This window comes from Talpa occidentalis, unplaced genomic scaffold, assembly GCF_014898055.3.
Source record: "Talpa occidentalis isolate TD23 unplaced genomic scaffold, MPIMG_talOcc4v2.1 talOcc4.8, whole genome shotgun sequence".
In the NCBI taxonomy this organism is placed as follows: domain Eukaryota; kingdom Metazoa; phylum Chordata; class Mammalia; order Eulipotyphla; family Talpidae; genus Talpa; species Talpa occidentalis.
In genome coordinates, this window is record NW_023605194.1 from 7130747 (window position 1) to 7154941 (window position 24195).

The following is a 24195-nucleotide window of genomic DNA, read 5'->3' on the forward strand; positions in this document are numbered from 1 at the left end:
AAGGCAAGAAGGCCCCAAACAAGGAAGGAGACCCACATTCCTAATTATTCCAGCCCACACTGATTTCTCTTTTGAATTTCCATAGCACAGAAAGTCCAAAGATGACAAAGTGTACTGGAATATCTGGCAAGTACCACACTTTTTGGACTGCCCAGACATCTGGACATAAAGATCAAGAAAAACAATGACTGTATAAATGTGTGCGATGTCGTTGCACTAAAAAAATAATGGAGATGAAGTGATAGGATTCCATGGAGTCAGTTTCAGATTTTTTGTTGAATTCAGCCCTGTGTTGACTTTCCTTAGCAAAAATGAGTAACAAAAAAGTCTTACAAAGACAGTATGTTCTGCAAATTATTTCATTATTTTTGGAGGAATAACAGTGCCAGATGTGAAGGAAACAATGCTATTATAATTTTTAAAACAATTGATTAGTTTGTGGAAACTTGCCCTGAGGTTTTAAATCAGGGTCCCAACCCTGCCTACTTCTCAGAATCGCCTGGGGAGTTTTTCAACCATACCAGTGCTTGGATCTCAGACCAGTTAAACCAGAATTTACTTGGGGTAGACTTTGACATCAGTATTTTTTTTTTCTTTTTATGTTAAGGCACCTTTAATATCAAGAGTGTAATACAGAAGGCCAAGCACAACAAAGGACCATATTTCCCCAACGTATGTCTGTTGAATGCAATGGGGATTTAGTAAGTTTCACTACTGGAAAAAAGAAGGTGGTGATTTCTACCACAGCCAATGTCCTTATACACCCTGGTTGTGAAACAAATGTTTGTAAGACTTCGCACAAATTTATTTATTTGTTTGTTTGTTTGTTTATTTTAAAGATTTATTTATTTTAAAGATTTATTTATTTTTGCATACAAGAACTGTGGTACAGCAGGGGAGGGGGGTGAGAGGATTCACCAGAGACAGAGTGGGGAACAGAACAGGCAAATTGACTGAAATACACTGCTGAGGGGAGCAGCAGGTGAGTCAAGAGAGGTCTGCTGTGCCATGTGGGTTGCTCCCTCACCAGGGTTTGAACTCGTGCTGCAGTGGCTGCTGATAGCTTCATAGGTTGCATCTCAACCTCTTGCACCACCAGGGAGGCCCATTTCACACAAATTTAGACCTCAAGCTTGATACCTCGCTTTATGTTCATACAGTCCTCAGTAAGGTTATATAGAGTATTAATAACCATTCAAAGAACCACTGATTAAATCCACGTTGATTTAAATCTCAGTCAAGTAATACAGAGCCTTGAACTGAATGGTTAAATATCTGAACTATGTGTACTGATATTTATTATTTGATTCTCTCATGACGATTAAGTTGGTTCTTAACAATAAACCTTTAAAGGCAAAATTCGCCACATTTGACTTTTGACCCAGAAGTGCAACAACAATCAAGAAGTCTCAATCTTATTGGCAAAACTGATTTAGTGTCTCTAACTCACGAGTCTCAAGGTTAAAGGCAATATTCCACTTTTACATTTTTTTGGGATTTTATATGTTCAATTCACGAGTTTAAATCTCTAGATTTTCATTACTCCAAAATCTCTGCAGACATAGCATTTCTCAAATGTCTCCATGCTCTAGAGGGGATTTTTCAGAGGTGGCCACTTACTTGGAATAATCTGACACCATCAGGTATCTGAAGCAAGGGAAGGGGGAAAGAAAAAAGCTGAAACACAAGGTTCTCTGGTGAGTTTTACATTAACCATTACACGTGGACAATATAAGAATGGGACTTTTTTGGCTGCAGAAGTCTGAGTCTTGATGTGGAAATGAATACTTGGCCATCACAGCCCAGTTTGCCCTTAGTGGGGCTGTCAGGTGTGTCTTGACTGGGGAGTGTGATTTATTTACCTATCCGGCGTAAACTTCCAAGCACTCAGAACATCTGGGACTAGTTCCAGTTTGTTGTTAGTCTGTTCCAGCTCTTCTTTCATTTTTAGGAAAAGCACGTCCGTCCCCAGGTCTACATTGTGGATCACAATTGGCCACTGTGGGCTATGAACTTGATGGAGGTGTTGGACTTGAGTAGGACACACTTTCATTTTATGCTCCTTGCTTGCTAGTCAATAACAAGAACATATTCCCTGCATGCAGAGTCTTTCTATTGCTGCTTTAGTTTTTCTTCAGATTTCCTTAAACCAGCTGATCATTAAAGATCTACGAACTTGCCTCCCAAAGCTTGCACGTTTGCTTCCATCTTAGAATTTGTTTCCATCTTAGAATGAACTCATCTCGTGCCATGAGTTTGAAGTCTGTTTCAGTCAGTCGAATCTTTCGGGGAAGAGGTTCGTCCTTGGTCATCTTGAATGCAAAGAGTCACCTCTTGGCTGAGACAGCAGTCACTGAGCCTCTGACTGTCGGCACTGGAGGAGGAAACAGGGTGATTGTTTTATCTAAGCTGCCCCAGAGGATTTTAATGTGCAGCCAGGGTTGAGCACACCTGTTTTATTTTTATTTTTGAAATTATTTTTAAAATTTTTAATGGAAGTAACATTGCATTATAATGTATGTCTCTGGTGTGTATTGTTGAGAATCAACATTAAGTCACCACTAAAAGTCCAATTTTCTCCTTCAGTAAATCACTGTCCTGTTTTTCCCTATCTACCTATCCCCTGCTCCTTCCCTATTTCCCTTTTGAAACCACTAATTGGTCTATAGCCCCCAAAATATTTGTTTTATGTAATTCATCTGTTTTCTGAGCACCACTATTTTAAGCAAAATTAATTAGAAAAATCTGCCTGAGAGCAGCTTGGCAGAAAACAGAAGTCCATCATTAGCTAATACTATGGTATGGGAGTGGTTACTTGTAAATCAAGAGTTTACAGGCAGACTCTTTTGGAGAGAAAACCTGAAGGAAATGCTTCCAGCATTGATGTGACCCAAATGTACTCTGCTCCCCCCCTCCCTCTCTCGTCACATGATTAACTTTGGGGTAGGTAGCGCCCTGGCCTAGCTAAGCAAAGTGAATGAAAAAGTGAAATACTCTGCCCCACGTTCCCAGCCTCTGGCCCTGCTTGCCTGCCTGACTGCCTGCAGCTTTTCCTCTCCCTGGCTGGCCTCCCTCTCCTTGGCCTGTCTTCATCACTCTCTGCCAGCTTCCTAATCCAAGGTCCTCCTGCCCTTGAGTGATGTCGCCAGGTTACAGTGGAAAGCTGGAGTAGAACAGTTGTTTTCTAAACATGAACGGCCATCGTGGGGACTATCCATCCTCTTTTACACATAACGGTTAGCTGTGATCGTAATTTCAGAGTGCTCCCTGGACACACTTGGGAGCTAGTCAGTTCTGGTCACAAGAAATGAGCTCAGGTCACAAGAAATGAGCTCACTTCATTTCTTTTAGTCCAAGTTTCCTTATTTATTAAAGAGAAGACCACTGAAGTTTCCTGAAATCAGTGAATGTGAGGAACTGCGACCATGTGGATAAACTTACACAATGATGGTAAATGACTCAGCTCTGATGATCAGTGAGGCCTTCAATGTCAGGTTTATTATTTGTCTGTGAGATTTTTGGGTTCTGATTAGACTCTAGTGTTTGCTGGTGAAATTTGACTTTTAATATCATTTCCTATTTGTTCACAGTCTTGTATGCTGTTTGTCTATGAGAACTTTCTTTTTTATTTTTTAAAGATTTATTTATTTATGCATACAAGAGCTGGGGTGCAGGTCAGAGGTGTGGGGGTGAGGAGGGGGGTGAGAGGATTCACCAGAGACAGAGTAGGGACCAGAACAGGCAGACTGATTGAAATACGCTGCTGAGAGGAGCATCAGGGATACACAGGAGAGGTCTGCTGCGCCATGTAGGTCAGCTCCCTGGCCAGCAGGGGATCCACCTCATGCTGCTGATTGCTTCATAGTGCTGACACTTAACCCCTTGCGCCATCAGGGAGGCCCTGTCTATGAGAACTTTCTTCATTTTTGCTTGCATATGAAAATTCTCCCAAAGGAAATATTTTTAAAATATATACTTATTCTACCTACCATGAGGCTGCTAGTTTCTCCAGTCAGCAGTCAGGAGGCTAAGTTCAGGGGTAAAGGTCCAAGATACTCACAAGCCAAATTTTTATCTTTCATTAATCATTAGCCAGATACTCATGGATTTCTCTGCCACTCAACTTGTGTTACTTCCTGACCTAACTTCACCAAGGGCCACTGGAGTGCTTGGACACATATAAAATTTTTCATTTCAGAAGACATACAATAGGGAACAGTTCTTTATGAGAACATCACTTTGGTGTAAAACAGAGAGATCGCTTTGCTTAATGGAGAAGACAGTTGCTCCTTCATTTCTATACTATGGGGTTTAATAAATGCTGGCTTTTTAATTGGTCAGATAAAATGACAAAGGAACCAAGTTATTGTTTAAACCTGCTATAATAATTCTTCCACGAGTGTGTGAGAGAATAAAATGTATTCTGCTTCTAATCTTTCTCCTTCCAGGGAGATTAGACTTTTATAGTGATAATTTCCTATTTATCTAAACCCAGCTGTCTCTCACTTCCTTTCTATTATGCAGTTATTTTCAATTTAAGAAAAGGAGATAGTTTTAAAAATTAGGTATTTCCAAATAAATTAATTTGGAAAAAAAATGTCCAGGGTGTGCTGTTAACAGAAAAAGTCAAAGTGATTGAATGGTATTTTTGAGTCCCCCATTTGGGCTTTTTAACAGGGAGAAAGGTTACCTCTGAGGAATGGAAATGGAGGGGTCTGGTGAGAGGAAGTCAGGACTGCAAGAAGAAGGGTAGGAACTTTTCACTTTTTTTTTTTAAAGATTCATTTATTTATGCAAGAACTGGGATACAGTCAGAGGCGTGGGAGGGTGAGAGAATTCACCAGAGACAGAGTGGGGCACAGAACAGGCAGACTGACGAAATACACTGCTGAGGGGAGCAGCAGGCGAGGCAGGAGAGGTCTGCTGCGCCATGCAGGTTACTCCCTGGCCGGCCGGGAATTGAACCCGCACTGCAGAGGCTGCAGACAGCTTCACAGTGCAGCGCTCAACCTACAGTGCCACGGGGAGGGGAGGGGAAGGGGGGGAGGGTTTTCACTTTTATATTATGTATACTGCTTTGATTTTCTTAACCATGTGCATTTCATGTTTTAAGATTTTTTTGAAATCTAGTTAAATATGTATGTGTACATATAAAACCCATTCCCCCACCACACACACAATATTTTTGGGTATTTTAGGTAATAAATCGCCTAGATATTTTTAGTTAACTTATTAACTAAGGAACTAGAAACTTCCACCTTGACAAACAAGAGTCCAAGGCAGAGTTTGTTATTCATTCTTCACATGTTGCTTCATACTTTTGAAATTTTCTAGCACCTTAAATGTCACCAAATAAGGTAGATTTAAGTATAGAAGCCACTTTTCTGCACCCTGTACTCTTTAAATGGAGGATAAAGAACATCGTTTTTTTCTTTATCGCCTTTGCTAAACTATGACAATAGCTGTGATTTGTTCTTTCTGTCTGTCGATTGCAATTCTCAGGCTGGTGGCCTGTCAGGTCCTATACCACGCTAAATCAATAACAATTGTCCAAAATGCTTTCTGTTAGATAATTAAGGGAGAAGTTTCTTGAAGGAGGCTTTTTATTGCGCCAGAAAACAACAGGGATGGACTGGAGGAGGTGGGGGTTATACACTTTGAAACTTGGAAAAGCTCCCTGCTGGGTTTTGAACCCCTCGTTTCTTTTTCTGGTTAATGAAAAACAATAACACCTCACCGTGCCTCGCCATTTCCTAACAGTAGTACTAAGAGACTGTGAAATAAAGAGTTTTGGTTTTCCTAAAACCGAGTTTCCCAAAACTGCTTCATCCTTTTTGCTCCATTCTCCTTCCCACCCCACAGCTGGGGGAGTGTCAGGGAGTGGTGTTTGCTGGTGCCTGGATGAGCAAAAGGGGCCACCTAGGTGAGGCGAGCAAGAAGCAAAATGTGATTTGCAAAGTCTCCAAGATGATGTTTCCAACCAGGCCCCTCATGGGAAACCAGAGATGGCTGCAAAGGTGGCCAGTATCTGTTAACAAAGTTTAGTCCTCCATCTGATTTCAGGATTAGAGAACACTGGTGCTAGTTCTCAAATATCGATGTTAATATGTAAGTTGCCCACTACCTGTGCATTGTTTCTCATTGCTCTTCTTCGCTTCAATCAAGTAGAGGATACTAGGCTATAGGGAGATGCTTGTAACCCAAGGGCTGGGCGGTCCTGGACAGCATTGAAGTAAAAAAAAACCAAAAAAATCCATTCCATACAATTCTGTACAATGAAAAATGATTACAGTCCTATGTGAGTGTTTTGCAAATACTCTAAAGCCCTCTGCAGGTTTTTTTTTTTTAAGATTTATTTATTTATTTATACAAGCACTGGGTATAGTCAGAAGTGCAGGAGGGTGAGAGAATTCACCAGAGCCAGAGCAGGGAGCAGAACAGGCAGACTGACGAAATACACTGCTGAGGGGAGCAGCGGGCGGCAGGAGAGGTCTGCGCGCCATGTGGGACCCTTGCCCAGCGGCCAGGGATCAAACCGGTGCTGTAGAGGCTGCGGGCAGCTTCGCAACCCAGCGCTCAACTGCTGTGCCACCAGGGAGGCCCATGGTTTTTCTTTTTATCTTGTTTTTTTTCTTCCCCTCATAATGTACAGCACAGCTATTCCCATCTTTCTCTAAAAACTCCATCAGGCTTTTGCTCAGAAGCTTGGTTTTGCTCAGTTCTTTGCTATGAAATCTGACCAAACCACTTAGGGTTCTATCCCTGGGTATAACCTGGTCCTCTTGGGTGGTGGCTGAGGGTAGGGACTAGCAGGAGGCTTAGCTGGAAAGAGCAGGTACTAAGCATGTAGCTCAGCTGTGGGGGAAAGAGGACACGCTGTGTACACTCAGACATGAATAAGTCTATCCATCACTTCAGCAGGAACTATTTCCTCCTTGGGATTTAGCAAAACTGTTTTCATTTTGAATGGGAAAAAAATGTAGCCCATAAAAATCTTTATTCGGGATCCTGACAGTGAAAGCCTGCAGACTATCTGGACTCTTCTTCCCTGGTGAGTTTGTAATTGGAACTCCAGTGCTGGGCTCAGAGGAGGGTGAGGGCTGGGACAGGTTGCACCACAAGTTCTGAATCTGAAGGTCCTCCCCAAAGCATTGTCCATCCCTTGTTTTCTGCTGACCCAGCCTAGCTAGAGCAAAGTATTTGCATTCAACTTCTCAAGCTTGAGCTGAGAAATTCAAGGGGGATGGAGAGAGACAAGTAAGACGGATCAGTGTGGAGAGACAGGGAGTGTAGATAAACTCTGTTGTTGCCTGCTTTTCTCCCCTGCCCACGGTCCCAGCCCTGGTAAACAGGAGTGTGTGCCAAGTGTGAGTCCCTCTGATTCTCCAACCCACTAGCAGTTCTGTAGCTGAATGAACACACACACACACACACACGCACGCACACACACACACATACACACATACTTCTATGGAGATAAATTTAGAGACCGGAAGTCGCATGTTCAAGGATAGCACCGTTCATCCCAAATGACTCAGCCAGAGCTATTCCCAGCAACTGGGGAACACTGATAGTGAAAATAGGCCTAGGAAGAGTTCTTTGATTCAATAATGCTAGGGTTATAGATTTTTTCCAGGAGTAGATTTAAAAGTACAATGAGTAGGAGGGAAGTATTTTCATCATTTAATGTTAGATGAGATTGTCTTAGGGAGAAATCTAATACTATGGCAAGATGTACTTGGCCTTGGGTGATTTAGAAGGAACCTGCCATACCATTCCCGGGCAAGAACTCCCTGGAAGCACGCAAGGGGCCACCATCATTATGAATCTTCAGGAGCCCCAGCTCACTGCCCTGCCCCCTTCATCCCCCACTCCAGAGCCAACAGAGGAACATCCTCAGCAACACCAGGCTGAAGCCTAAAGTGGTAAATAATTTTTTTAAGCTATATTTATTTATGCATACAAGAGCTTGGGCACAGAGTGCAGGGTCGGGGGGGTGAGAGGATTCACGAGAGATAGAGTGGGGAACAGAACAGGCAGACTAACTGAAACACACTGCTGAAGAGAGCAGCAGGGAGACAGGAGAGGTCTGCTGCACCATGTGAGTTGCTCCCTGGCAGGCAGGTATCGAACTCATGCTACAGTGGCTGCAGATAGCTTCACAGTGCTGTACTTAACCTCTTGCACCATGAGGGAGGCCCTTAAGTGGTAAATATTTAGGGAAGTGGTAAGTCCCAGTGTGTGGAAAGCTTTGGCATTTTCAAGATAGGGGTGGGGGGACATCAAACTGTGAGGGGATTAAAGAAGGCAGGAGACAGACACTCAAGAACTGGAGAGATAGAATTAATGAAACAGGACCTCCCTGGAGGCACAGGGATTAAAGACACAGCGATATCAAGCTATTGTCAGCCACTGCAGCATGAATTCAGTCCTGGCCGCTAACCCACATGGCACAGCAGACCTCTCCTGTCTCGCCCGCTGCTCCCCTCAGCAGTGTATTTCTGTAGATCTGCCTGTTCTGCTCCCCACTCTGTCTCTGGTGAATCCTCTCACCATCACCCCCTGCACCTCTGGCCTGTACCCCAGCTCTTATATGCATAAATAAATAAATCTTTAAAAATAAATAAATAAATAATTCTTTAAAAAAAAAAAAAAAGAATTAATGAAACATGTAGAATCCACTCAGGATATTCTCTGAAGCCTACACTAAGGCCTTGCCCCACCTCACCCCCATCCTGAGTGGCATGGAGAAAAGAGCACTTTAGATGAAGGCAAAGCTTCCAGACCTTTTCCTGGGCTGCTTTGGGTTGCTTGTTTGACAATTCAATAGAAGCATAATCTAAACCCAGGAGCCAACTGAATAACAACCCTCAAAAATATCAACTCCTAATCCCTCAAACCTGTAAGTGTTACTTTATAGTGGAAAAGTGGCTTTGCAAATGTGATTAAGGATCTGGAGATGCAGTTAAGAAGCACAGCCTGGATTACCCAGGCTTGCCCTGAATGCAATCATATGTGTCCTTACGAGGAGGCTCAGGTACATCTTAACATTTCTCATGACAAGAAAAAACATTGTAAGTGTGTGTGGTGGTGAATGTTAACTAAACATTCCCACTCAGTGCGGGAATGATGGAGAACTCTAGCCATCATCTAGTCTATCAAAGACTCAGCAAATTGCAGCAGTTTGCTTAGGATCAGGTCACAAATTTCTGACATCAGTTCTCACAGACTCCAATGTTGGAATTTCTAATCCCACATGGTTCTTACCATATAACCTAACCTCTCTGGTAATTCCCTACCTAAGAATGATAATATTTCATTTACAGTTACTCCCAACAGACATTTCACTAATCTTCACACCAATCCTTTTGGTAGAAAAAACAAACAAACAAACAAACAAACAAACAAACAAACAAACAAACAAACAGCATACCCCACATTAAACATTAAAACCAGGACTTCTTGTTTCAAATTTATATCTGAAAGATTTAAGAAAACCTTGCAGTTCCTACTTAACTCCTGGACCAGTGGCTAACTGATAATCCTTTCTATAAAGGAAAAGATTTCTCAAAAATTAGTTGATTTTATACCCAAAGCACCTACTGGGATGATTCAGAATATGGACGGGACAATAATCACCTTTGGTATCTGAGGCAGCCTCCAGGCGTAAGCACTTTCTATGTGGTATCTTCCTGGGGACAGTGGCTCTGCATGTCCTCACAGGACTTCACTCCATCCACCATGTGGCGCATCTGATAAGAAGAGGGAGCTGTTTCTGAGGCTCTGTGCCAGATGCTTCATCACTTACAGGACATTCACCAGCTGTTTGAAATCTGGTCTGGACCTGGAACTTCTGAACGACTCTTACGAGCCACCCAGTACCAGCCAAGCTGTTTGTCCCTGCCCTGCTCACTTCCTGTGTCAGTTTCCTGGTACCACCTCCCACAAACGAGGTAGCTTGAAACCACAGGAATCTACTCTCTCACAGTCCTGGAGGCTAAAAGTCTGAAGTCCAGGTGTCAGCTGGGCTGTGGGAGAAGATGTGTCTTTGCCATTTCTTAGCTTCTGCTGACCTCCGCCATCCTGAGTGTTGGTTTGCAGTTGCAGGGCCCCAATCTGCTTCCATCCCTTGGCCTCTCTGCCTCGTGTGTCTGTGTCTCCATCAGCTCTCTCCTTTATAACAGACTCTGGTCCTGTTGGATTAGATTTTATCCTAGTCCACTGCTTCATCTTAACAAATTACATCTGCCCCCAAAAGCCCTTTTTCCAAATAAGGGCACGTTCACAGATTTCTTATGGACAGGAATTGGGTAGAGGGTAGGGGAAGACATCATCCAACCAAGAACATGTACTCAAAGGAGATTTCTGAGTCTCTTTGGGTGGCTTGATTTTACCTTACTGCATCAATTCCTCATGTCACTGAGGAAGAAAAGGGCAAACCAGAGTAACAAAAGTCTATTGAAATTGTATTGTTTTTTCTATTTCTAGAGAGTATAGATTTTTTTTCCTCTTGACGAAAGGTGAGAAAAAAAAAATCAGCCATCAGGGGATCTGGTATGACAGCAACCAAATTAGTAAGGTTGAGTATTCACAGCCTCCCTCTTTGGGGGTGTGATGTTGCCAGTTCTGCTTCCTTTCCTACCCTCAAGAAGCACTCTGTCTCTGCCAGTCAGCCTACGTGATGACATAGCAGAGCTTTCAAAGTCACGCCAAGCAGATCTCCAAATCAATGATTACACCATCTGGCATTTCCCTACTCCTCCTCTGCCCTCCAAGCTGAGCTCCACAGTAGGGAAGCGGGCACCCACCATATTAGCAGCTTGGGCTGCCCTAGCAAAGTGCCACGGACCGGATGGCTCAAGCCACAGAGATTATTTCACAGTTCTAGAGACTCGAAGTGCTGAGAAGGTGTGGTCAGCATTCATTTCTTCTGAGGTCTTACTCTTGACCTGCAATTGACTGCCTTCCTGCTGTGCCCTCACATGGCCGTCCCAATCAATGTGTCATATGCATCCTGACTCCTTTCCTTATAAGGACACCAGTCCTATGGGATTAAGGTTCACCCATATGACCTCAGTTTACCTGAATTACCTCTGTACAGACACTGCCTCCACATATAATCATAGTTTAATGTTCTGGGGGTTGACATATTAACATAAGAATTGGGAGGGAAAGGGACACAATTCACCCCAAAACACCAGCCAAAGATCTTATGGTCAGTTTGCCTGCTCTTCTCTCTTCTTGCCATCACCCCTCATCCATTCTTAAGGTCCACCCATCACCCTGAAAGAATCTGTAGCTCCTTTCTCTAAGCACGCTGTAAAGAACATGAAATAATATAGACACACGCACAATTTTACCCGTGATTGACATTCTCTGTGAAGTTCTAGGCTAAATGAGAAGATGGATTAAAAACGATCACTTCAGAGACATACTGCTAACATTTTATTTACTGAAAAAAAATGGAAAAAAAAAACAGAACTGAGAAATTTAGCTCCCTTATTAATCTAATCTAAAACAACAGGCTACTGTCTGCTAAAAATAGCACCCAAGATCTGAGTAACATGACTGAGAATAACCAAGGGTTTTAAAAAAAAAATATGAAAGCCACAGTCATAACCAACACATAAGGTGAGAAAGAGTCTTCTCCTTGAAGATCTTAACAGGCAACAACAAAGTCTGCATTTTAGACCAATGAGAGCCAAAGGGTTGTGTGCATAGAAAAAAACAAAACCAAATAGTGACTCATGTTTCCTTAGGTCGTGAGGAAAAGGATCATTGATAATACGCTAGAGAAGGGTGAACAGTGAGGCCCGAAATGAGGTACATGAAAATTCTCCTAGCACCAGGACAGAGGATTCTTCTTTCAAGTGGCTAAACAAAACCTGTTTTGGAATTAGTCTGAGTGCAGAGAGCTTATCACTGATGATGATGTAATTAAGCCATGATTCCTTCTCAGGTCATCGGCTGGGCGTCAGATCCAGGCTCCAGGTGACTCACTGCAGGAGTGAGAGATATAAAAAGCACATGAGGTCAATAGGGTTTATATCAATTTCACACATTTAACAAAAAGTCCACAGTGCTAGGGAGGCATTCCATTTACACTTACCTTTACAATCTAACAAGTAAGGAAAGATTGTCAACCAAAAATAACTGCCTCTGCTACAAGTCTCTGAATGGATTGAAATAAATAGCTGAGTTCCTGACAGAAAAACAGCACCTAAGCTTAGGTGTGGAGTCACCGATGACATCAGAACAAGAATGACTGTCAGCGACCAAGAGAAGATGTCTTGAGGGAAAAGATACAAATAGCAAGACCAGAGGAGAAAGCCAGTTAAAACAACAGACAGGGGCCTCCCTGGTGGTGCCAGGGGTTAAGACGCAACCTATGAAGCTCACCACAGCCATTACAGCACAAGTTGGATCCCCGGCCAGGGAGTTACCCACATGGCGCAGCAGACCTCTCCTGACTCACCCGCTGCTCCCCTCAGCAGTGTGTTTCAGTTGATCTGCCTGTTCTGTTTCCCACTCTGTCTCTGGTGAATCCTCTCACGCCCCAAAACTCTGGCCTGTACCCCAGTTCTTGTATGTATAAATAAATAAATCTTTAAAAAATATATAAAACAAACAAAAAGTAAAACATGAGGTGAAAGAAGATAAAAATGTTACCTCCGATTTTCCACAGTAGCCTCCATACAGCTCAAAACACCTAAAAGCTGTATTTTTATTCTGAGATAGCGCAAGTAAATATCAGCAGCATTCACAGGTGGTTCTGGTGATGCCTGGGTTCTTCCAACAGGATCTCCAGCCCAGGGTGGAGCACCACCAGGGAGGAGCTCTGGTTCTACGACTTGAAACTTACTGTTCCATGAATCTATCCATGACTTATGTAATTTTTCCATTATAAAATTTTCACTTTCCTAACCCTAAAACAGGTAGCAGTATTTGAGAGGAAATTTGTTTGAAATGATTGATCTATTATTTAGATGGAAAGGAAAAGAATGTCCATGGAGGGAAAACATATAAAATTAGTAAACTTTTTGAGCCTCCATCCTATGTGAGTCTCAGCAGCCATCAGCCCACAGCTAAGATGTCACCATCACCCCTGTTTAAGTGGGTGGAATATGGGAGGCAGAGCACACCAGGAACTTGCCCAGATCTGAGGGGCCCGAGGATAAGCTACAGACAGACGAGTCCTACTGTCTGTAGGAGAACTAAAAAGCAGGGGAACTGCGGCTAGAGAGAGGAGGGGAGACAGTTGTGGAGGGAGACCCCATAGAAGCTTCCTTCTCCCTCGGGAGCAGAGAAGGGTCCATAGCTGCTGTTTCTGCTTGTGCAGTGTAGCCTCCAACTGAACAACAGAATCAGAATAAGTCACTCATACAGCACCCTACAACAGGGACCCATTGTCCTGTGGGTCAGGTGGCTCTGAGCTAAGCATTCTTCTCTGCAGCTGGAATGTGCTTTATTCAAGGCTGCAGGGGATCATGATATATAATCATTCTCATCTGGAGGAGCACCAGCAAAATGAGTGACTCATCCTGAGTGACCCCACAGGATGTCATTTTACACACACCCCTTTATCTGCTTTCTCCCAACATTTTTTAATACATTTTTTATATCATTTTTCATTTTTGCACCATGTATGCATTTTCATCTTGGTTATAGTCCCCATACAATTCCCATCCCCCTTGTTTTGATCCTACTCCCTTCTACCCCACCCCCCTGTAGTGTGTCTCTGGTTTATAGTTGCTTGTTGATTTTGATTTTTTTTTTTTTTTTTTTTTTTTATAGAGGCATGTTTTTATTTATTTGTTTGTTTGTTTGTTTTGTTCATACATGCACTGGGCACAGTCAGAAGCGTGGGAGGGTGAGAGAATTCACCAGAGCCAGAGCAGGGAGCAGAGCAGGCAGAAGGACCGAAGTACACCGCTGAGGGGAGCAGCGGGCGGCAGGAGAGGTCTGCGCGCCATGTGGGACCCTCCTCTGGTGGCCGGGGAGCAGCCGGGGATCGAACCGGCGTCGCAGAGGCCACGGGCAGCTTCGCAACCCAGCGCTCAACCGCTGCGCCACCAGGGAGGCCCTGATTTTGATTTTTACTTTATTATAATTAGTCTTTTTCCTGGTCCCTTATTTAGGTTTTCTAAATTCCTGCTATGAGTGAGACCATCCGGTATTTCTCTTTTTCTTTCTGGCTTATTTCTCTGAGCATGATCCCTTCCAGTTCCATCCATGTTGCTGCAAATGGCATGAATTTATCTTTTTTGATTGCTGAATAATATTCCATTGTGTATATGTACCACATCTTCTTGATCCAGTCATCTATTTTTGGGCATTTGGATTGTTTCCAAAGCTTGGCTATTGTAAATAGCTTAGCTACAAACATAGGGGTGCAGGTGCCTTTTTGAATTAATGTTTCTGTGTCCTTTGGGTAAATACCTAGGAGTGGAATTACTGGATCATATGGAAGCTTCATCTTTAGCAGATTGAGGAATCTTCACACAGCTTTCCACTGTGGTTGGACGAGTTTGCACTCCCACCAACAGTGCAGGAGAGTTCCTTTTTCTCCACATCCTCGCCAACATTTGTTTCTAGTTTTTTTAGTATGTGCCATTCTCACTGGTGTAAGATGGTATCTCACTGTAGTTTTGATTTGTATTTCCCTGATTACAAGTAATATTGAACATTTTTTCATATGCCTGTTGGCCATTTGCATTTCCTCTTCAGAGAAGTTTCTTTTTAGCTCTTCTGCCCTTTTTTTGACTGGATTATTTACTTTGCTTTTGTTGAGTCTCATCAGCTCTTTGTAGATTTTTGTGATCAGCCCTTTATCATTAGTGTTGGGTGCAAAAATATACTCATGGTGGACTGAGTTTTCCCTCATGACACAACCTAATAATAAAACATTTAGGCCAAAGGTCAAATGAGTAACTACAATCAACGGGTAAAAGTGTTGAGAAAGATAAAGGAAGTGAAATTATATAACTCAAAAATATATTCATGGTGAACTCAGAGTTTTCCCTCATGACACAACCTAATAATAAAACATTTAGGCCAAAGGTCAAAGGAGTAATTACAATCAACAGGGGTAAGACAATGTGCTCCACCAACTGGAAGCAGATCAGATTTCATTCATGAATGGGAGCCCACCGCGTTCACAGTTTTCGATCCTTCCTCAGGGCTCACTGCACATGGTCTATAAATTGAAAGAGATGTGGGGTCTGCAGGAAGTTATATGAGGCAATTGCCTCCACTCTGGATCCAGATTCTTTTAACACCACCTTCCTAGAATTCTAATTCTGCAAAGCAGCACAAAAATGTGACCAGTTGCTAACACTAAAGAACTCCCAGTTTTGAGCTTCCTCCAATTACCAGCTGTTGAGACACATGTATAGAATGGACCTGATTTAATTCCTTCCTTGCAAATGACAGCAGCCAACTCAAATTAGCTTAAGCACAAAAGAGCTTCTGTCATGTGACATGAGTGTGTCCTGTGGAGCCCAGGGCTCACCACATATGCCATGTGCTCCTCTACATTTCCCAGCCTGCCTTGCAGTTTGCATGGGGTCCTCTGACACAGGGGTGGAGGGAGGCAGTGCACAGTGTGACAGGTGTCCCTTCTGGGCTGAGGCAATTATGAGTGATGACACTTCCCAGAAAACATTATGTTAAGTGAAATAAGCCAGCTGTAGATATTATCTGATACCACTTATTTGGAGTACACACAGTAGTCAAATTCAGAGAGACAGAAAGCAGTGTGGTGACTGGCAAAGGTAGGGGAAGGGAGATTGGGGAGTTATGGTTTATTAGAGTTTCACTTTGGGCAGATGAAAAAAGTTCTGGGGATGCGGGAGGTAATGGTTACAGAACGATATCAATCTCCTTAATACCAAGGACCTGCACACTTAGAAATGGTTAGATGGTACATTTTGTTATGTATGTTTTACTACAAGAAAAAAACCCAAAAATTTAAAAGAAAAGTAGAGAAAATTTGGATGGTCTTAAACAAGGAGAAAGAGGAATTGATGCACACAATTGTTTGTACTTTAAAAAGAAAAATAAATAACACTTTATCATTGTTTAATAGAAAGGAGGGAATAAGGTAGAAAGGACACTCTACACTATTCATTGAATTTATTTGAATGTACCTTGCTTTGTAAACTGGATTTTGAAACTCTGTAGCTATTTCCCACATTAATTAATTAATTATGAAACAAACAAACCAGACATCATGCAAAGCAAGAAACAAATGTGCAGTTTAAGTCACTGAAACACTGCAGAAACTAGAGTGGAGTACCTTGACCCACATCCCAGATGTCAGGGGGAAGATTTGGCCCAGTCTGATCACTCAGTAGGCTGCTAGAATTTTCTTTAGCCTGAGGGCACCCATGCAAGCAAGCTTCCCAGCAGCCCTGGACTCTAAAAGGAGACCCCTCCAGATGCCCTGTCAGACTCACATCTCCTTCTCTTTGAAAGTCTGTTTCACTCTTCCCTTGGTAGAGGCCAGTGTTCTCTGTTTCTCCCCCCATGTCATATACAGACAATTACTAATTACCCCCCAACCCATACATTTATTTTCCCTCCATTCAGGAGACAAATTCAGACATTATCTACCTCTCAGTCCAATTCTAAATCCCTCAAAGAGAGAATGGTATCGGCTCAGCTTGGGTCAAGTGGCCATTTGGGGTCTGTAAGATGGTGACTGCGGGAGGTGCCTGCCACCTCCAGCCCCTGCCTTGATTGGGGCAAGCAGACCCCCAGAGGCAGTCCCCTGCAGATTCAGCAAGGCACGCCCTGCAGAATGATTACTGGTGAGCGTGGGGTTCAGAGACTCAAAATAATGACATAAGCAAGAGAGAACAGCCTTTCTCCCTCTTGACCCTCTTTGTACGGGCATTTTAAATCACGCACAACAGTGTCCACTGGGAAACCGAAAACCAGCCCTCATGTGAAGCTCCAGGCCATACAAGCAGGATTTGAAGAGGCTGAGGCTGATCCCTAGGCCTAAGGGAGACATAGCTCTCTGCTCTCTCCACTGCGCAGAATGGGGCGGAATGCACAGGCCCACTCGACCTACCTGTGCAGTCACAGTGGAGGGTTAGAGAAGAAAAAGTGACAGACCCTGCTTGCCCCTCCCTGGGGGTAAGGGAGTGCCCCCCTCACCCCTCCCTTCTCCAGGGTGCTAACCACAACACAAGTGAAAGAAGGGTGGAGCCTAGGCTCTACCTTTGAGGCCAGTTAGCCCACCCTCTGATGAGAGAGGGGCCCTCAGACCTTCTGCTTCTTCCCTGAGAGAGAGCAATTGAAGGACAGAGGATGGGGGCAGCAGACCTCTCCTGTCATGCCCACTGCTCCCCTCAGCAGTGTATTTCAGTGGATCCGCCTGCTCTGCTCCCCACTCTGTCTCTGGTGAATCCTCTCACCCCACCCCCACCCCACCTCTGGCCTACACTCAATTTTATGCAAAAAAACCCAAAAAAATTAAAGGACAGAGGATCATGGGAATGTTTCCTCCACGGTTCTCCCAAATGGGGAGAGAAGCAGGAATCTTCTTCCTTAAGTCTAAAGAGGGTCCCTGGTTCTACAGAGAAACTAAAATGGTTCCTCTGGTTCTCTTTAAGCTGCCAGGCATTTGAAGGCTGGGGAGGGTGTTCCTGGGATGAAGAAGAGGATGTACGAAGGCATGAACCCACAAAGGGGTGTGGCAAGTCCAGAAAAGAGTCTGTAGTTTGTTAGGTTTGTCACACAGTGAGCGTGAGGAGGAAACCACAGGAGAGGCCCTGACAGGAGCAAGATGGTTCGTCAAGACTGATTAATCTGAAGCGTCTGCTATGGAGCCGAGTTTTCTGTCCCTGTCCCAAACTTTGTATGTTGACATCCTAACCCCCAGAAGCGATGGCATGAGTAGGTTAGGTAGGGCCTGTGGGAAGTGCTTAAGTCACGAGAGGATAGTCTTCAAAAATGGGATTGTGTCCTTTTTATAAAAGAGCCTCCAGGGAGCAACCTCACCCCTTCTGCCTTGTGACGACACAGCAAGAAGCTCTTTTCTTTTTTTTTTAAGAATTTTTTTTTTTTAAAGATTTTATTTATTTATTTATTTATACAAGCACTGGGTACAGTCAGAAGCGCGGGAGGGTGAGAGAATTCACCAGAGCCAGAGTGGGGAGCAGAACAGGCAGACTAACGAAATACACTGCTGAGGGGAGCAGCGGGCGGCAGGAGAGGTCTGCGCGCCCTGTGGGACCCTCGCCCAGCGGCCAGGGATGGAACCGGCGCTGCAGAGGCTGCAGGCAGCCCTGCAACCCAGCGCTCAACCGCTGCACCACCGGGGAGGCCCAGCAAGAAGCTCTTGACCCAGAAGTGAGCCCTCATCCGACCATGCTGTCACCCTGACCTTGGACTTTCAGCCTCTAGAATTGAGAGAAATAAATTTCTGTTGTCGACAGCTACCCAGTCTGTGGTATTTTGTTGTGGCAGCCTGAACAGACTGAGACAGGAATCAGAAATGAGAAGCAAACAGCATCGCTATCCCTGAAACACGAGAGGCTTCTCATTAAGTCAAGAAACGGGACAATCAAGTCTGTTATCCCTGATATGATTAGGCACTTTCTGGAGGCTTGAGGCAATGCAATCACACAGTCAGAAAAGATCAGGAGGCATAACAACTAGAAAAGACAAGACCAAATTGTCATTATTTACAGATGCTATGATTACCTACCTCTGGCTCTGTTACAGAAACAGCGGGAAGGGAGACCCTATTGTTGTGCTAGGGCTGCAACGACAAAGTCCTATAGACAAAGTGGCCTAAATTCTAGGAATTCAACCACTCATGGTTTTGGGGGCTGGAAGTCCAAGATAAAGGTGTCGGTGGATTCGGGTTTTCCGAGGCCTCTCTCTTGGGCTGTGCAGATGGCTGTCTTCTGTGTCCTCACTTGGCTTTTCTCTGTGTGAGTTCATCCCTGGGTCTCTCCCTCTTCTTACGAGGACAAAGCCCACCCTCAAGACCCCACTTAACCTTTCCTCTTTGAAGGTACTGTGCCCAAATATAGTCACAACGGGAATTAGGACTTCACAGAGAAGCTTTAAAGAGATGCAGTTCCACCCTTACCAGAGACTGAGACCTATGGCCTCATTGAGCTTCTTGACATTTCCCCTGATGAGCTCATCTGAGAGAGGAAGAGAGACAGAGATGAGTCAGGCAAGCACCCTCGCTCACAGCTCTCTCCCAGTGTCTCTACCTCTGCACCCCGAGGAGTAAGTGGAGTTGAGAAGAAACAGGCATGTTTGTAGCATGGGCTCACATCTGGCTGCTCATCAGAATTAAAAGAACCTGGAGAACTTTACAAAACTGTCAATTCCTGGGCCCCTCCCACAGAATTTTTCAGTTACTGGTCTGGGGGAATCTGGCCTGTTTTTTTAATCCAGATATACTTCAGGTACCTTAAAAATCCACTTTTTTAAAGTATACAGCTTCGTCATTTTTAGTATATTCACAGAGTTGTGCTATCCTCACTATATAATTCCCAAACATTTTCATCACCCCAAAAGGAAACATGTACTATGTGATCTTCTGTGTCTGGCATTCATTCTTTCATGGGCTTGGGTATTTTTTAAATTCTCTCTGGCTATGCAGCCAGAGTTAAGAGCCACTGTGCTAGCAAAGGCTCTTCATGGAAAGGAGACCTTCAGAGAAATTTCTCTGAGCCTCATCCAAGGTCAGTCCAGAGCCAAGGTGATTTTCCACAGCTCTGCCAGGGAAAGCTGACTGGCCCAGCTTGGGCCACATGTTCACCCTTTGGCCAATCACAGTGGCCAGGTAGTAATTACATGATAACTCCTTTAAACTTTCAACTAAGAAAAATGAGCAAATTGCTGAAGGATATTGAGTAGAGAATACAGTCAGATTTAGAAACATTTACTTGTCTAGAAAGTTTAAACTGCCAAGGGAACCAGTTAGCCTTAAGACCCAGCATATTAAGGGTCTGGTGCAACTACATGACTACAAAAGAAAAAGATATTCTATGTTATGGGTTGAATGTTTGTGCCCCACCCCCCACCCCCCATTCATATGCTGAAGCAGTAATTCCCCAGTGTGGTGGCTTTTGCAAATGGGGCCTTTGGGAGCTAATTAGGTTTAGTTGAAGTCGTTAGGATGGGGCCCCATGATGGATCTTTACAAGAAGAGGAAGAGACCAGCACACCCCTGTCCCCATCCTGGGAGGACATTGTAAGAAGGGGTCATCTGCAGGCCAGGAGCAAGGCCCTCATCAGAAGGCGGCAGTGACTTTGGACTTCTCAGCCCCAGAACTGTGATCAATAGAAGTTCTGTTTTTTAAGTCATCTGGCCCCATGGTATGTTGACTTGACTAAAATACTCTCTCAGTCCAATTACCAGCATATAGGAAATACAGAAGACTGAGATTTTTGTTAAATGACACCACAGGACGCAATCAACAAAACCCAGACTGTGAAGAACTCTCCGGGAGAGACAGCATGCTGCTTTTTTTTTCTTTCCGTAAATATAAAGTGCCAGGAAATGAAAGAGATCAAGGAGATAGAAGGAGAACCAATGGTTTCAAAGACATTTAAAGACACAGCAATCCATCACAGAGTATAGACCATATTTGAAGCCTAATTTTTTAAAAAACAAGATATTTATGAGATAGTTAGAAATCTGAATATTAGATATTTTATGGTATTAAAGAATTACTTTTAATTCTCTTTGATGTAGTAATAGTATTTTTTTAAACACTTTATATTTTAGCTATCCATACTGAAATATTTATGAATGAAATGTTAGAATAAATGAGGTTTGCTTCAAAATCAATGTGAAGAAGGAATGAATTGGGAGAGGGATGGGGCTGGCCTGGCTTGGGTTGAGGGCTGTTGGGTTGGTAGGATGGGAACAAAAGAACATTATAATATTCTGTCTTCTTTAATTGAAATTATGTTAAAAATGCATCATAAAAAGTATAAAAGTAATGCAAGCATATATTTATATAAAAGTGCTATAGACATGCAGTAGCTTTGGATTACAGGTCCCAGTGTGCCTTGAGTCAGACTTCCTGAGTGGGAGAAGTACTGGCAGACAGGGGTGGAGCTGAGCAGCCAGGTGAAGCCATGTAATACAAAAGGCAGTTCAGCTGTGACTTTTACTGTTCAGGCTTTAACTTGCACCCAGGGCCTTGGGAGGACTCAGAAGGAAAGACATGGAGGACAAAGATTAGCGGGTGAGAGACATGTGGGGAGGCTGTCAATGGCAGCTGTTTTCTTGATTTGTACTTTTGAATCTCTCCTTCTGTCCCACACTTGCCCAGCCCTTTTGCCCCCTTCTTGTTTTTCCCCACTAGAAGATTTCTTAGGCTTACAGCAAACTTTTGGGGTTGAACATGCCCCTCTTCAGGCTTACCCTGTTTGGCTAGATGATGGTTGTTAGGTTGGCCCAAGAGGAGATGGGTAATTTGGGGTGTTTTATTGAGAAACTTTTATTAGGAACATCCTTTTTTCTCTTCTTTCTCTCTATGCACATTAATTTATTCTATTAAAGATCTGTCACACTAAGAGTCTGCTTTCTTTATGCAGTGGACATCTGGACCCCAATTTACAACATGCAAATCATTTGTTTGGGGTCCCTGGGTACCCCTTATTCATGCACTAACAGCAGTCCTGTCTCCATTTTTAATAATGGTTTGAGTCTCTGTGTGCATATAAAACTACATTTCTTTTAAAAAGGAGAAAGGTGAAAAACATTAAAAGATTTAAATAAAAATAAAATAAAAAGAAGAAAGGAAAAGAACACTCTATCCATAAAGAGATGACTGGATGGTGGGAGGCAGCTTGGAACCTCAAAGGTGGAGTGTCCAGGTAGGAGGCTCTGGGAATGATGGTATTGGCAGGAGGGAAAAGAAAAGATGGAGGATATTCAAAAAATGGATCACTGAGCATTTGATATATTAAGGAGATACTTAATACATTCTTTTATGTTTGATATTTGGTTGGGCGTGGCGAGTGTCAGGGAGCCAGGCATTGAGAAGTATGATGCCGAGATTTGACCTGGGCAAGTAGGTGGCGCCGTTTGCTGAAATGAAAACATCAGGGGAGGAGCAAATTTCAGGAGAAGGTAGTGAGTTCAAATGCACACACTTAGAGTCAGTTGGTTAGGCTCTCTCGGAGGAGACCAGGCAAATATATAAAGTTGGAGCCTATAAGTGTTGGGCAGGTGACTGTGGCCATGTGCGAGAACGAGGTTGCCTAAAGAAGCATGAGAAAGGAATAGAAGGAAGGAAAATCCGGGCCGGGAGGAAGCCCAAGTTTGAAAGGAGAGCCGGGCCTCCCCTGGTGGTGCAGCGGTTGAGCGCTGGGATGCGGGGCTGCCTGCAGCCTCTGCAGCGCCGGTTCGTTCCCTGGCTGCCAGCGAGGGTCCCACAAAAAAAAAAAAAAAGAAAAGAAAGGAGAGCCCACGAGACAGGCTGGAAGGAGCAGCCAGAAAACCAGGAGGAAACTTCATGGAAGTTATAGGGAAATGAGCAGGAAAAGGGTCAACAGTTTCAAAAGTCACTGAACAGTCATAGACAGAAAGAAATGAATCCAGCCCATGGATTCAACAACAAAGTCGTTGCTCCTGACCTCAGTGAGAGCGGCTTCCGGCCGCTGGGCACATAAGCCAATTGCCTTGGGCTGAAGAATGAATGGGAGGAAAACAAAGATAGTTCTCATGGCCTGCTTTCTTCCCCCACCGCCCCTACTAAGGGAGACTGCCCGGTCTATGATCTTGTGGCCCTAAATAGCCATATCCTGTAATAGGAGGTCAGTGACTCATATCACAAAGACTTAACTCATCAACCGAAGAAAGCACCAGGCTGATAGGGTTCCGTTGCTCTTGGGCATCTGGCTGTTGAGTGGGGCTTGGGCTAGAACTCCTGAAGGCAACTGGAGTTGGAGTGGTCACTATGGGATGGCGCTTGATGAGAAGTAGAAAGAGGGAAGAACACAGGAGATCATCGGAGAAACAGAGGGGAGGGGCAGGGGGAAGGGGGAGGAGAGGAGAGAGCAGCCCCTCTTCCCCATGGATTTGCAGTTCCAAGCTTCTGTGAATCCAGCTGTGCTTCAGTACCTTTTCTCTACATTCAAGCACAATGAGCTGTCTTAATGCTGATAGGAAGAGAGAGCGCGAGCTGATAGCAGAAACAGAGAACTAGGATAACAGATAAAGTGAAGTCTCAGAAGAGGTGGATGGATGGTGAGTCCATCCCCGAGCCCCTGAGCTCAGTGCCATTGGCAGCAGTGCCTCAGACTCTGCTCCCCAGGATAGAGTGGGTCCCCTCTCAGCAGCCCCTTCTGGTCACGCTTTCTGGAAGACAGCAGAGCTGGTGACTCTGCTCTATCTTAAGCTTCCATGCAATTCTATTAGGCCTTTAGCAGGTTGGGTTTGAATGCTGCACAGACTTGCTAAGTCCTTCCCTGGAGGCATTTGATTGCTCTATAGCTTTGCTTGCACTGCCCTTCAGCAGCACCTGGCTCCGAGATGGAGCTTCAAAGATGGAGTTGGCTATAGTCCGGTTTGTTTCTGGTTTTATCATTTAATATCTGTGCTCACGTAAAAACATTATAAACACTGATTTTAACAGATGAGTTGGGGGAAATATCTTGTTTATTGCATATATATTAAAGAACGAACACATATATTAATATTTATGATATATATACCTGCACACACACATGTATTTGAAAACGAGAGGCAAAATGATGAATTATGTATATGCTGGCTAGTTCTCATTAGAATGTGTTGTTTGTATTTCTACTAACATTGCTGTCACCACAGCAATCCCTTGAGATTTGTGGTGGAGTATGAAATACAGGCCTGAGTCTTTAGAGACTTCGCCTCCTTGCTTTGCTGCTGAACCAAGGCTCACTGCCTCCCTCACAGCTGACCGTCATCACTGTCCACAGCAGAAGGCAACAATAGATTGAGTAGAAGATTGTATTACAGACCCAGGTGACCTTGCTGGACAAGCCCAACGATTAACATTTGTGGAGCAACTAGAGAAAGGAATGCAAGTCGGGAACATGTTAGTTGAGATGCAGTCACAAGCAAAATGCAATGGACACAAATAAGGAACCATACTGGTTCATGGACTGAGAAGTCCAGCAGTATATGGCCATCAGGTATAGTTAGATCCAGGGCTTCAAGACATG

The 24195-nt window shown here is 43.9% G+C and overlaps 1 pseudogene; it reads right to left on the minus strand.

The window, feature by feature from the left end:
- Positions 1-1858: 1858 nt before the first annotated feature.
- On the minus strand, positions 1859-2312 carry LOC119234515 (pre-mRNA-splicing regulator WTAP-like; annotated as a pseudogene).
- Positions 2313-24195: the final 21883 nt, after the last annotated feature.